This window comes from Orycteropus afer, unplaced genomic scaffold, assembly GCF_000298275.1.
Source record: "Orycteropus afer afer isolate SDZICR_OR568_19922 unplaced genomic scaffold, OryAfe1.0 scaffold00021, whole genome shotgun sequence".
Classification (NCBI taxonomy): domain Eukaryota; kingdom Metazoa; phylum Chordata; class Mammalia; order Tubulidentata; family Orycteropodidae; genus Orycteropus; species Orycteropus afer.
The window spans coordinates 17747769-17758609 of record NW_006921608.1 but is presented as its reverse complement, the minus strand read 5'-3'; the positions used below and the strand labels follow the sequence as shown (position 1 = coordinate 17758609).

At 42.2% G+C, this 10841-nt stretch overlaps 1 pseudogene; it reads right to left on the bottom strand.

Moving 5' to 3' along the window:
• Window positions 1–8191: 8191 nt before the first annotated feature.
• Window positions 8192–8351, bottom strand: LOC122152238 (annotated as a pseudogene).
• Window positions 8352–10841: the final 2490 nt, after the last annotated feature.

Below are 10841 nucleotides of genomic sequence, written 5' to 3'. Positions count from 1 at the left end.
ATTCTTCTCAATGTTATCCATAATTTGTCATGATCCACATAATCAAATGTCTTTGCATAGTCAATAAAGCACACGTAAACAACTTTCTGGTATTCTTTGCCTTGAGCCAAGATCCATCTGACAACAGCTATGATATCCCTTGTGCCACGTCGTCTTCTGAATCCAGAGCTTGCAACTCTGGAAGCTATCAATACACTGCTGCAACTCCTTTTGAAGTATCTTCAGTAAGATCTTGCTTGCGGGCGATATTGATGATATTGTTCAATAATTTCCGCATTCCGTGGGATCACCTTTCTTTGGAACGGGTAAAAATAAGGATCTCTTCCAGTCAGTTGGCCTGGTAGCTGTCTTCCAAATCTCTTGGCATAACCGAGTGAGTGCCTCCAGTGCGGCATCCATTTGTTGAAATACGTCAATGGATATTCTGTCAATTCCCAGAGCCTTGTTCTTTGCTAATTCCTTCACTGAAGCTTCGACTTCCTCCTTCAGTACCATTGGTTCTAGATCATATGCCACCTCCTGAAATGGATGAAGATAGACTAGTTCTTTTTGGTACAGTGACTCTGTGGATTCTTTCCATCTTCTTTTGATGTTCCCTGCATCATTCAATATTTTTCCCTTAGAATCTTTCAATATTGCAAGTCTAGGCTTAAATTTTTTCCTCAATTCTTTCAGTTTGAGAAATGCCAAGGGTGTTCTTCCCTTTCAGTTTTCTAACTCCAGGTCTTTTCACATTTCATTATAGTAATTGGCTTTGTCTTCTCGAGCTACTCTTTGAAATCATCAGTTCAATTCTTTTATCTTTTCATTTCTTCCATTTGCTTTAGCTACTCTCCACTCAAGGGCACGTTTCAGAGTCTCTTCTGTCATCTGTTTTGGTCTTCTCTTCTTTTGTTGTCTTTTTAGTGACCTCTTGCTTTTTTCATGGATGATGCCCTTGATGTCATCCCACAATTTCTTCTGCTTTTCGGGCATTGGTCTTCAATGCATCAAATCTATTCTTTAGATGGTCTCTAAATTCAGAAGGGATATATTCTAGATCATATTTTGGCTCTCGTGGACTTGTTTTAATTGTCTTGAACTTCAAGTTGAACTTGCATATGAGCAGTTGATGGTCTGTTCCACAATCAGCTCCTGGCCTGGTTTTCGCTGAAGATATTGAGCTTTTCCACCACCTCTTGCCACAGATGTAGTCAATCTGATTCCTGTGTGTTCCATCTGGTGAAGTCCACATGTAGAGCCACGTTTTGTGATGTTAAAAAAGTGTTTGCAATGAACAAGTTGTTGGTCTTGAAAAATTCTACCATGCGGGTTCCAGCATTACTTCTGTCACCAAGGCCAAATTTTCCAACTATCGGTGATTCTTCTTTTGCATTCCAGTCACCAGTGATAATTAACACATCCTAATTGCATGTTCGGTCAATTTCAGACTGCAGAAGTTGATAAAAATCTTCAATTTCCTCATCTTTGGCTTTGGTGGTTCGTGCAATAAATTTGAATAATAGTCGTATTAATGGGTCTTCCTTGTAGGCATATGGAGATTATCCTATCACTGACAGCACTGCACTTCAGGACAGATCTTGAAACATCCTTTGTGATGATGAATGCCATGCCATTCCTCTTTAAACTGTCACTCGTGGCATAGTGATCATATGGTTGTCTGATTCAAAATGGCCAAAACCAGTCCATTTCAGCTCACTAATGCCTAGGATATCAATCTTTATGCATTCCATTTCATTTTTGACAACTTCCAATTTTCCTAGATTCATACTTCGTACATTCCATGTTCTGATTATTAATGCATGTTTGCCGCTGTTTCTCCTCAATTTGAGTGGTGCCACATTTGCAAATGGAGGTCTCGAAAGCTTTACCTTATCCATATGAGTAAGGCTGATTTTACTCTGATAATGCAGCTCTTGCCCAGTCCTACTTTGAGAGCTTTCTAAGCTAAGTGACTTATCCTCCTCCTCTATATTGGACAATATTTCCAGACTATTCATAAAGTTGTGCAGTAATGTATCAGACAGTGTTTCTCTGCTATTCATAAGGTTTCCCTGGCCAATTCTTTGAGATGTGGATGGCCTCCTCCTTCTTCCTAGTCTGTCTCAGTCTGCAAGCCAGGCTGATACCTGTGTACCATGTGCACCCCATTGGGTTTGAAACACCAGTGGCACAGCCTCAAGACTCACAGCAACATGTCACCACAGTAGGACAAACCGACAGACAAGTTTGTCTCCCTTAGCTGTTGGACCCCTCCAACTACCCTTAACTGGATCCCTGCAGCTGACTTCTTTATCTGTTCTGACTCATAGTGACCTCCTTTAGGTTTCCAAGGTGGTAAATCTTTATGAAAGTAGATTGTCCAGTCTTCCTTCCATGGAGTGGCTAATAGGTTTGAACCACTGAACTTTTAGTTAGCAGTCAAATGCCTTAGACACTATGCCACCAGATAGAGAGGTCTATAGGGTGAACAAAAACACTAGGGAGGTACACACTCTTTAGAACAATCAATCATAAGAGATCAAAAGATCAGCTTTTGCTCAGGGATAAAGCTCCAAGGCCAGTAAGGGTTAGGGAAGAAGGATGAATGGACATGGGAAACAGGGAGGAAGTGGGAATGATGCTTCAAATGTTACACTGTGGGGATTATAATCAATGTCATGAAACAAAATGTGTATGAATTATTTGATGGAAAATCAATTTGTGCTGTTATCTTTCACCCAAATCACAATAAAAAGTTTTGTTTTGTTTTGTTTTTAAAAAAAGAGGTTTTGTAACTTGTCCAAAGCCAACCATTAACAGGGTGGAGCTGGAAATCAGACCTAAAACTACCTGACACACTGGCTACTCGCTGCTTCTGCAACTTTCTGGGCAGATCCATCTAAAGTTTTCCCTGCCTCCCTCCTTACATCCCATCTCAATGAAAAGGCACAGTGCAAGAGCATATGAGATCACTTGTTACAGTCCTTTATAGTCCTCAGTGTGGCCAGCGGCCTCCAGGCCAGCTTCCCAGCTAGAGGCCAAAGTCATAAGGGAATCCAACTTCAGTATAGAAGAAAAGGTCTCATTTTTCTAAAAGACACCAACATCATCACTCACCCATGCTCTTGTGACAACAGGAAGATGGTTGCTATTGCTAGTTGCTGTTCAGTCAACTCCGAGTCATGGTGATCTTATGTATAATAGAACCAAACATTGTTGGGTCCTCTGCCACCTTCAAGATCATTAGTATCAGAGGGAGATGTGGCCTGCGTATATAGTGTCATGTTGGTGAAGACTTCCTTTGGACAAGTTAAAAGATGGGTATTTTTAAATTAAATTCAGTAAATATGAAACATTGGGTAAACTGCCCCCACATGCAACATACACCAAGGACCACTGATCTCTTTTGTTTTCTTTCCTAATATCTACATTGTAAATCCTTTAAGGACAAATACTTTGTCCTTCTGTCTTTGAACCCCTGCATTTGACAATTCCTGAGCATCTGTTACAGGAGCCCTGGTGGTGCAGCAGTTAAACACTCGGCTGCTACCAAAAGGTCAGTGGTTAGAACCCACCAGCCACCCTGTGGTAAAAAGATGTGGCAGTCTGTGTCTGTAATGATTTCAGCCTTGGAAACCCTATGGGGCAGCTGTACTCTGTCTTATGGGGTCACTATAAGCAATGACATCACAGGGGAGTATAGGGGGTGCAGCTATACTGGGTGACACTGTCAGAAGAGGTGATACTAAAATGACTGTCTATAAAATTTTTATGCAGTGAATCAGCAGAAGTTTATTATTTTAAATAAAAATATCCTTTTGGTTAGCTATACCAACAAATACATTTTTCATAAGCTCAGCTTACATACATCAATATACCTACAAGGCTAACAACACTTTACGCCAATTTACTTCATGAACCTTCTAATGTGCTCCAGTCAGAGCTGTCATTATTACCCAGTTACAATGCTGCTTCAAATCATGTAGTTTTATCTGCATGTACCACAAAGCATGTGCTGGTGTTTTTGCTGCTGATGGCATTTTTACAGTCATCGCTTTTTTCATATTTTCTGGTGGTTTAGCTACAACATGGTAGTAATTATTTGTGAAGCTATATCAATAACTTTTTTTGTGAAAGAAATAATAATTAAAAGAAAAGGAGAAAAATCAAAAAAAGGCTTACACTCAGTTACTAATAATGCTGTAGCAATGTTGTAATTCAGTGTGGAAAGATTTTACAAAATAATTTTGTTGTTAGTATTCATAGAATCTAAGAAATACTACATTTAAGCAATTTACAGTTATATGTATCATTTATTACTCTATAATTAAAATTGATAATGAACATTACTAAGGATTCTGTATGCTCTGGTACTAGAGGAGGTCCATGGGAGGGCTAGAGTGACACCATGAGTTACGTCACTAGATAACACCAGCCCTATTGACACCATTGGCTATAAGTGGAACTGACTTGATGGCATTGGATTTGCTTTGGGTTAGGAGAGCATCTGTTGAATGGCTCAGCTCCATTTCCACCCCTCTATCAAGCCTTCCCTAACTCCAACCTCTATGCCATTCTCACCCCCAAGCAGAATTAACAAAGCCCTCCTCTGTGTTCCCAAAGTACCACATCGGTTAGTACCACCAACAGAGTGCTCCTGTAGAGAGCTGAGTTGCTTTTGCCACCAGCTGTCTGACCCTCGGTCATCTCTCCAAGCTCACCGCCTTCACTGTCTCCGCTGTGCTTCTGCTGCAGCTTCCCTGGCCTCCCATCCATTTCCCAGGCCTGCGTCAGAACTTTCACACTTGACATTCTTCCCCCATAGTCACGAAGCTGGCTCCCTTGCTTCCTTCAGGTTTCTTCTTATGTCATCTCATGATACCCTCGAGCACCTTATGGAAAAGACCAACTTCTCATCGTCATTCTCTAGCCCCTTGCCCTCCTTTGTTTCTTTTCATAGCACTGACCACTACTTGTTCGGTGATTATCTATTGATTTATGTGGTTACTGTCTCAGTAAAATGGAAGCCCCTCAAGGACGGGTGCTTTGTTCGCTTTAGAGCAGTGCCTGGCTCTGAATAAGCACCTGATAAATATCTGTTGAATGAATGGGTGGATGGATCCCTTTAGGGACTATGAGAGCCCCACAAGGTCTTATGTCTCAAGACACAAAGACTGGGTCTTATTCATCTTTGAACCTCCAGCCTCTGGTATGGTGGGCTCAGGATAAAACAGAATGGTGTTACAATGCAAATTACAGGTGTGTGCAGTAAACGCAGTTGTTGTTGGTGGTCATTAGGTCAGTTCTGACTAGCAGTCACCATGTGTTCCAGGGTAGAAGTGCTCCCAGGGTTTTTGGGGCTGTAATCTTAGTGATAGTAGATGCAGGCCTTTTCTTCTGCAGCATTGCTAGGTGGGTTCAAACCACCAACCTTTAAGTCAGCAGGGGAGCACAAACCATTTGAACCAACCAGGGACCTTGAAATAAATGCAACTGACCTTTATTGAGTATCTACCCCATGACAGGGAGCTCTGGTGGCTCAGTGGTTAAAGCACTCAGCTGCTAACCAAAAAGTCAGTGGTTTGAACCCACCAGCTTCTCCATGGGAGAAAGATGAAGCAATCTGCTTCAGTAAAGATTTACAACCTTGGAAACCCTATGGAGCAGTTCTACTCTGTCCCATAAAGTCAATATGATTTTGGTTTTAACCTATGACAGGGACATTCTACATCTCTTATATCTAATGCTTTGTTTCATCCTCACAACTCTATGAAGTCATTTATTTTTATTTATTTATTTATTTATTTTAAGAGCTTGTTTTACATTCAACGTTATGCGTACATTTAGTTTCATTCCCCATTTACCATGTCCAACCCTAACCCAGTCTCCTTCCCTCCCTAACCTGTAACCCTCCCTCTGTGCCCCTCATATTTATGCACTCCTGTTTGTCCTGCATTTCCTCAGTTTGAATGTTGGTCCTCTGGTGTCCCATGGTCTATTGCTCTAAGGGATGTATTACCACAGAGTATTAGGGTGTGTCATCCTCGGTTGACTGGTCTGCATGTACATCTTGTTAACTATTGGGCTGAGAGCCAGGCCCTGGGGGCACATTTTATTCTAGGCACAAAATGTATTTCAGGGCCATAGTATTGGGAATCTCACCAGATCTCATCTGACCAGTAATTCTGGTCATTGTTCAGTTTTTGGATTTTGTTCCACATTTTCCCTCCCACTCTATCCAGGATCTCCAGATTTGATCCTTTCCTGAGTGGTTGGCATTGGTAGCTGGGCACCATCTAGTTTTCCTGGTCTTGAGGGCCATGATGTCCTATGGCTGATTGCTTCCAAATGTGCTGGGTTTTTTTTTTTTTTGCATTCTTCTTCATTTCTGACACTGGGAGACTGTTAACTGCATCTCAGATGGCCCCTTGAAAGCTTTGAAGACACCAGTTGCTACTCACCAATGTAGGATATGGAGCAATGCTTTTATGTATTTTGTTGTGCCAATTGAGTCTGGTGTCCCTCAGTACTATGGTCCTGAGACGGTTGGTCTATTGGCTCTCCCACCATACTGTCTGATTGTCTGTGAGGGATTACTCTGTGTCTGTCTTCTGTTGTTTCTGTAAGGACTTGTAGGTGTTTTGTATCACTGGTGTCTGTGCAAAATTAGCTTCAGCTGAGTCTATCCTTGGCCTATAGTATACTTCTCTTCACTGACCCCCGTCTGATCATCTCAGGTGTTTATGTGTTTATCTGTCGCCTGGTGTTTGGTGTTAATGGCAATGCAGTATTGTCGACACATTGCTTGGTATTAGCATCTGTTGTCTATCTCTTACGTGCACAATTCAGTGTCCTTCCATTTCCTAATGTTATCATGGTGGTCACAGATCCTTCCCGTATATCCCTCCCCTTACCCACGTCAGTGTGTAGGCCCCAACTAGCCTGAAATTAATCCCTCCCCTTCCCTCCCCATCCAGGTAACCTACTAAGTGAGTTCCCTTTTCCAAGCAAACCCTTCTTTGTCTTTTTACAGTAATGGGATCATCCAGTACTTGTCTTTCTGCGATTGACTTATTTCACTCAGCATCATGTCCTCCAGAAGGAGCTCTGGTAGCGTAGTGCTTAAAGGTACTTGACTGCTAACCAGAAGGCTGGCAGTTCAAACCCACTGGCCACTCCTCGGAAGGAAGGCTGAGCAATCTACTTCCATAGTGATACTGCCTCAGAAACCCAAGGAGGGGCCGCTATGAGTCGGGTCCGACTCCACGGCACATAAAAACAACAACAACGTCCTCTAGGTTCATCCACGTTGTGAGATGATTTGCGTATCCCTCATTGTTCTTTAATGTAGCATAGTATTCCATTGCGTGCATGTACCATAATTTGGTTATCCACTCATCCATTGATGGGCATTTGGGTTGTTTCCATCTCTTTGCCATAGTGAATTGTGCTGCCAGGAACATAGGTGTACATATGTCTGTTTGTGCACTATCTCTCACCTCTTTAGGATGTACTCCTAATAATAGAATTGCTGGGTCAAATGGTAGTTCCATTTTCAGTTTTTTAACCAAACGTCACACCGTTTGCCACAATGGTTGTACCATTTTACAATCGCACCAGCAGTGCACAAGAGTTCCAATCTCTTCGCAAACTCACCAGCATTTATTTTCTGATCTGTTGAACTTTGCTATTATTGCTGGGGTGAGATGATATCCATTGTTGTTTTGATTTGCATCTCTCTGATGATTAATAATCATGAGCAATTTCTCATGTGTTTGTTGGCTGCCTGTGTATCTTCTTTAGTGAAGTGTCTGTTGTTGTTGTTGTTGTTGTTATGTGCCGTCGAGTGGGCCCCGACTCATAGCGACCCCTCCTTGGGTTTCCGAGGCAGTATCACTACGGAAGTAGATTGCCCAACCTTCCTTCCGAGGAGTGGCTGGTGGGTTTGAACCGCCAGCCTTCTGGTTAGCAGTCAAGTGCCTTAGCCACTATGCTACCAGAGCTCCTAGTGAAGTGTCTATTCAAGTCTTTTGCCCATTTGTGAATTGGGTTATTTGTCTTTTTGGTGTTGAGGTGTTGAAGCTTTCTACAGATTTTGGAGATAAATCCTTTATCAGGTATGTCATAGGCAAATATTTTCTCCCAATCTGTAGGTTCTCTTTTTACCCTTTTGGCCAAGTCTTTCAATGTGCACAAGAATTTAATTTTTAAAAGGTCCCAGTCATCTAGCTTCTCTTCTATCTCCTGCATTCCATCTCTTACTTCCAAAAACCCATTTAATGTATTGTCCTCGGATAGAGGACGTATCAGATATGAAACTGATAAGAACAGATACTACACTTGATCTTAGCCCAAAGGCGAGATGCCATCTATGAAGTCATTTTTATTGCCCCTACTTAAGAGTGAGGGAAAATCAGAGCCAGAGAACTGAGGTAACTTAACCAAGGTCACAGGGCTGGTGAAGAGCTGGGATTCAAACCTGGTTCTGACACTGACGCCCGTGCTCATTCTTCTGCCCAGTTGCCTCTCTTGAGTGCTCAGCTACATTAAACAAATGAATGTTTGATCCACACAAAGTCCTGTAATAAGTGGAGTAAATTAAAGCAGAAAACTAGAATTTTTTCTAAGTTATTTGACTTTCCCTGACTTTTAAATTTATTTCCTCCCTCACTCCCTACCCTCCCAGGTCAATGGTATTTGCAGGTTCTCTTTCGAGAGGAAACAGAAGCGGAAGTGCTTATGACGAGAAACGTGGTGGTTGTAGAAACCAGTCGTGCGTGTGAAGTGCTGTATGACGCATGGGATCGTGAGCCTCCAGTCATTGTGACTGCTCTGTTAGCCACATCCTTCTCCAAAAAAGGAATTCCCTTACTCTTTCAGCTCTTTCGACTTAACCTTAAGCATTCATAAATTTGTCTTCCTGAGAAACCAAGGGATCTGTGAACGTTCTCCATTCCTGGAGTCTCTGTAGAAGACTTTCTCTCCTGAGAGGAGTGCCATCTGGGATGTGCCCTTCTGGGACGTGGGAGCAATCACAGCAAGAACAGAGCTCTTGTCTCAAATATCTTCCTGGAAGCCTGTGTGGGACTTGGGGGTATTTTGCAAGAGGAGTTAAGCTTGGGCTGATTTTTTTTCCCCACAAAATTAATGATTTTTAAATATTTTGAATTTTTGTAAGTCTGAAGTTGGTTTCGTTGCCAGATTACGCCATTATCTCAGTGGATGTGTCCACAGGCTCAGAGTCAATTCAGGACATATCAGGAGGTAGCTAGTGTGGGTGTAGCCATCTAGAGACAAATGTTTGTGTGACTCTGGCTCAATAATTAAGGCCATTGTGCTCAGCCACGTAGCTTTTACAGCTTGGTAGCCTTATCAGTTACAACTAAAGAAAAGAAAACTTGTTTAAGAGCTAACAACTTGTGTCAGCTATTTAAATACAATCTCTGTGTTGCTGTTGTCGTGTGCCATCCAGTCAATTCTGACTCATCGAGACTCCATAGGATAGAGTAGAACTGCCCCATAAGGCTTCTTAGGTTTCTTACTCTTTACTGGAGCAGATAATCAGGTCATTTCTCCCACAGAGCCACTGGTGAGTTCAAAACACTGACCTTTCAGTTAGCAGCCTAGTGTTTAACCACTGTGCCATAAGTTTGTCACCACTTCCCTTCACTTCCTGCCAAAAGTCGAAAGAGAAGTCTCCATGCCTCTTTCTATTCTTGTTCCAGTCATTTGAAATCATCATTCTTATCAACACATCCAATATAGATATCTGTGTAGTGTTGTTGTTGCTGTTGTTGTTAGGTGCCATGGAGTCATTTCCAACTCACAGCAACCCCATGCACAGCAGAACGAAATACCACTCGATCCCATGCCAGTTCCATGATCCTTGCTATACTTGAGCCCATCGTCGCAGCCACCGTGTCAATCCATCTCATTGAAGGCCTTCCCCTCTTTTGTTGACCCTCCTCTTTACTAAGCATGACATCCTTCTCCAAGGAATGGTCCCTTCTGACAACATGATCAAAGTAGGTGAGATGAAGTCTGGCCATTCTCCCTTCCAAGGAGCATTCCAGCTGCACTTCCTCCAGGACAGATCTGTTAGTTCTTTTAGTAGTCCATGGTACTTTCTTCTTCTCCAGCACCACAACTCAAAAGCATCAACTCTTCTTTGGTCTTCCTTATTCTTTGTCCAGCTCTCACATGCATATGAGGTGATTGAAAATACCATGACTTGTGTCAGGCGCACCTTAGTCCTCAAGGAGACATTCTTGCACCTCACCACTTGAAAGAGTTCCTTTGCGGCCAACTTGCCCAGTGCTATATGTCATCTAATGTCCTGACTGCTGCTTTCATTGGTATCGATTGTAGAACCAAGCAATGTGAATTCTTTGACAACCTCAATCTTTTCTCTGTTTATCGTGATGCTGCTTATTGGTCCAGTTGTGAGGATTTTTGTCTTCTTTATATTGAGATGTAATCCATACTGCAGACTGTATTCTTCCATCTTCATCAGTAAGTGCCTCAAGTGATCCTCACTTTCAGCAAGCAAAGTTGTGTCATCAGCATGTTGCAGATTGTTAATGATTCTTCCTCCAATCCTGATGCCACGTTTTTCTTCATATAGTCCAGCTTCTCAGCATATAGATTGAATAAGTATGGAGAAAGGATACAACCTGACACCTCCCTTCTTGATTTTAAACCATGCAGTGTCCCCTTGTTCTGTTCGAATGACAGCCTCCTGGTCAATGTACAGGTTCCTCATGAGTACAATCAAGTGTTCGGGAATTCCCATTCTTCTCAATGTTATCCATAATTTGTCATGATCCACACAATCAAATGCCTTTGCATAGTCAATAAAA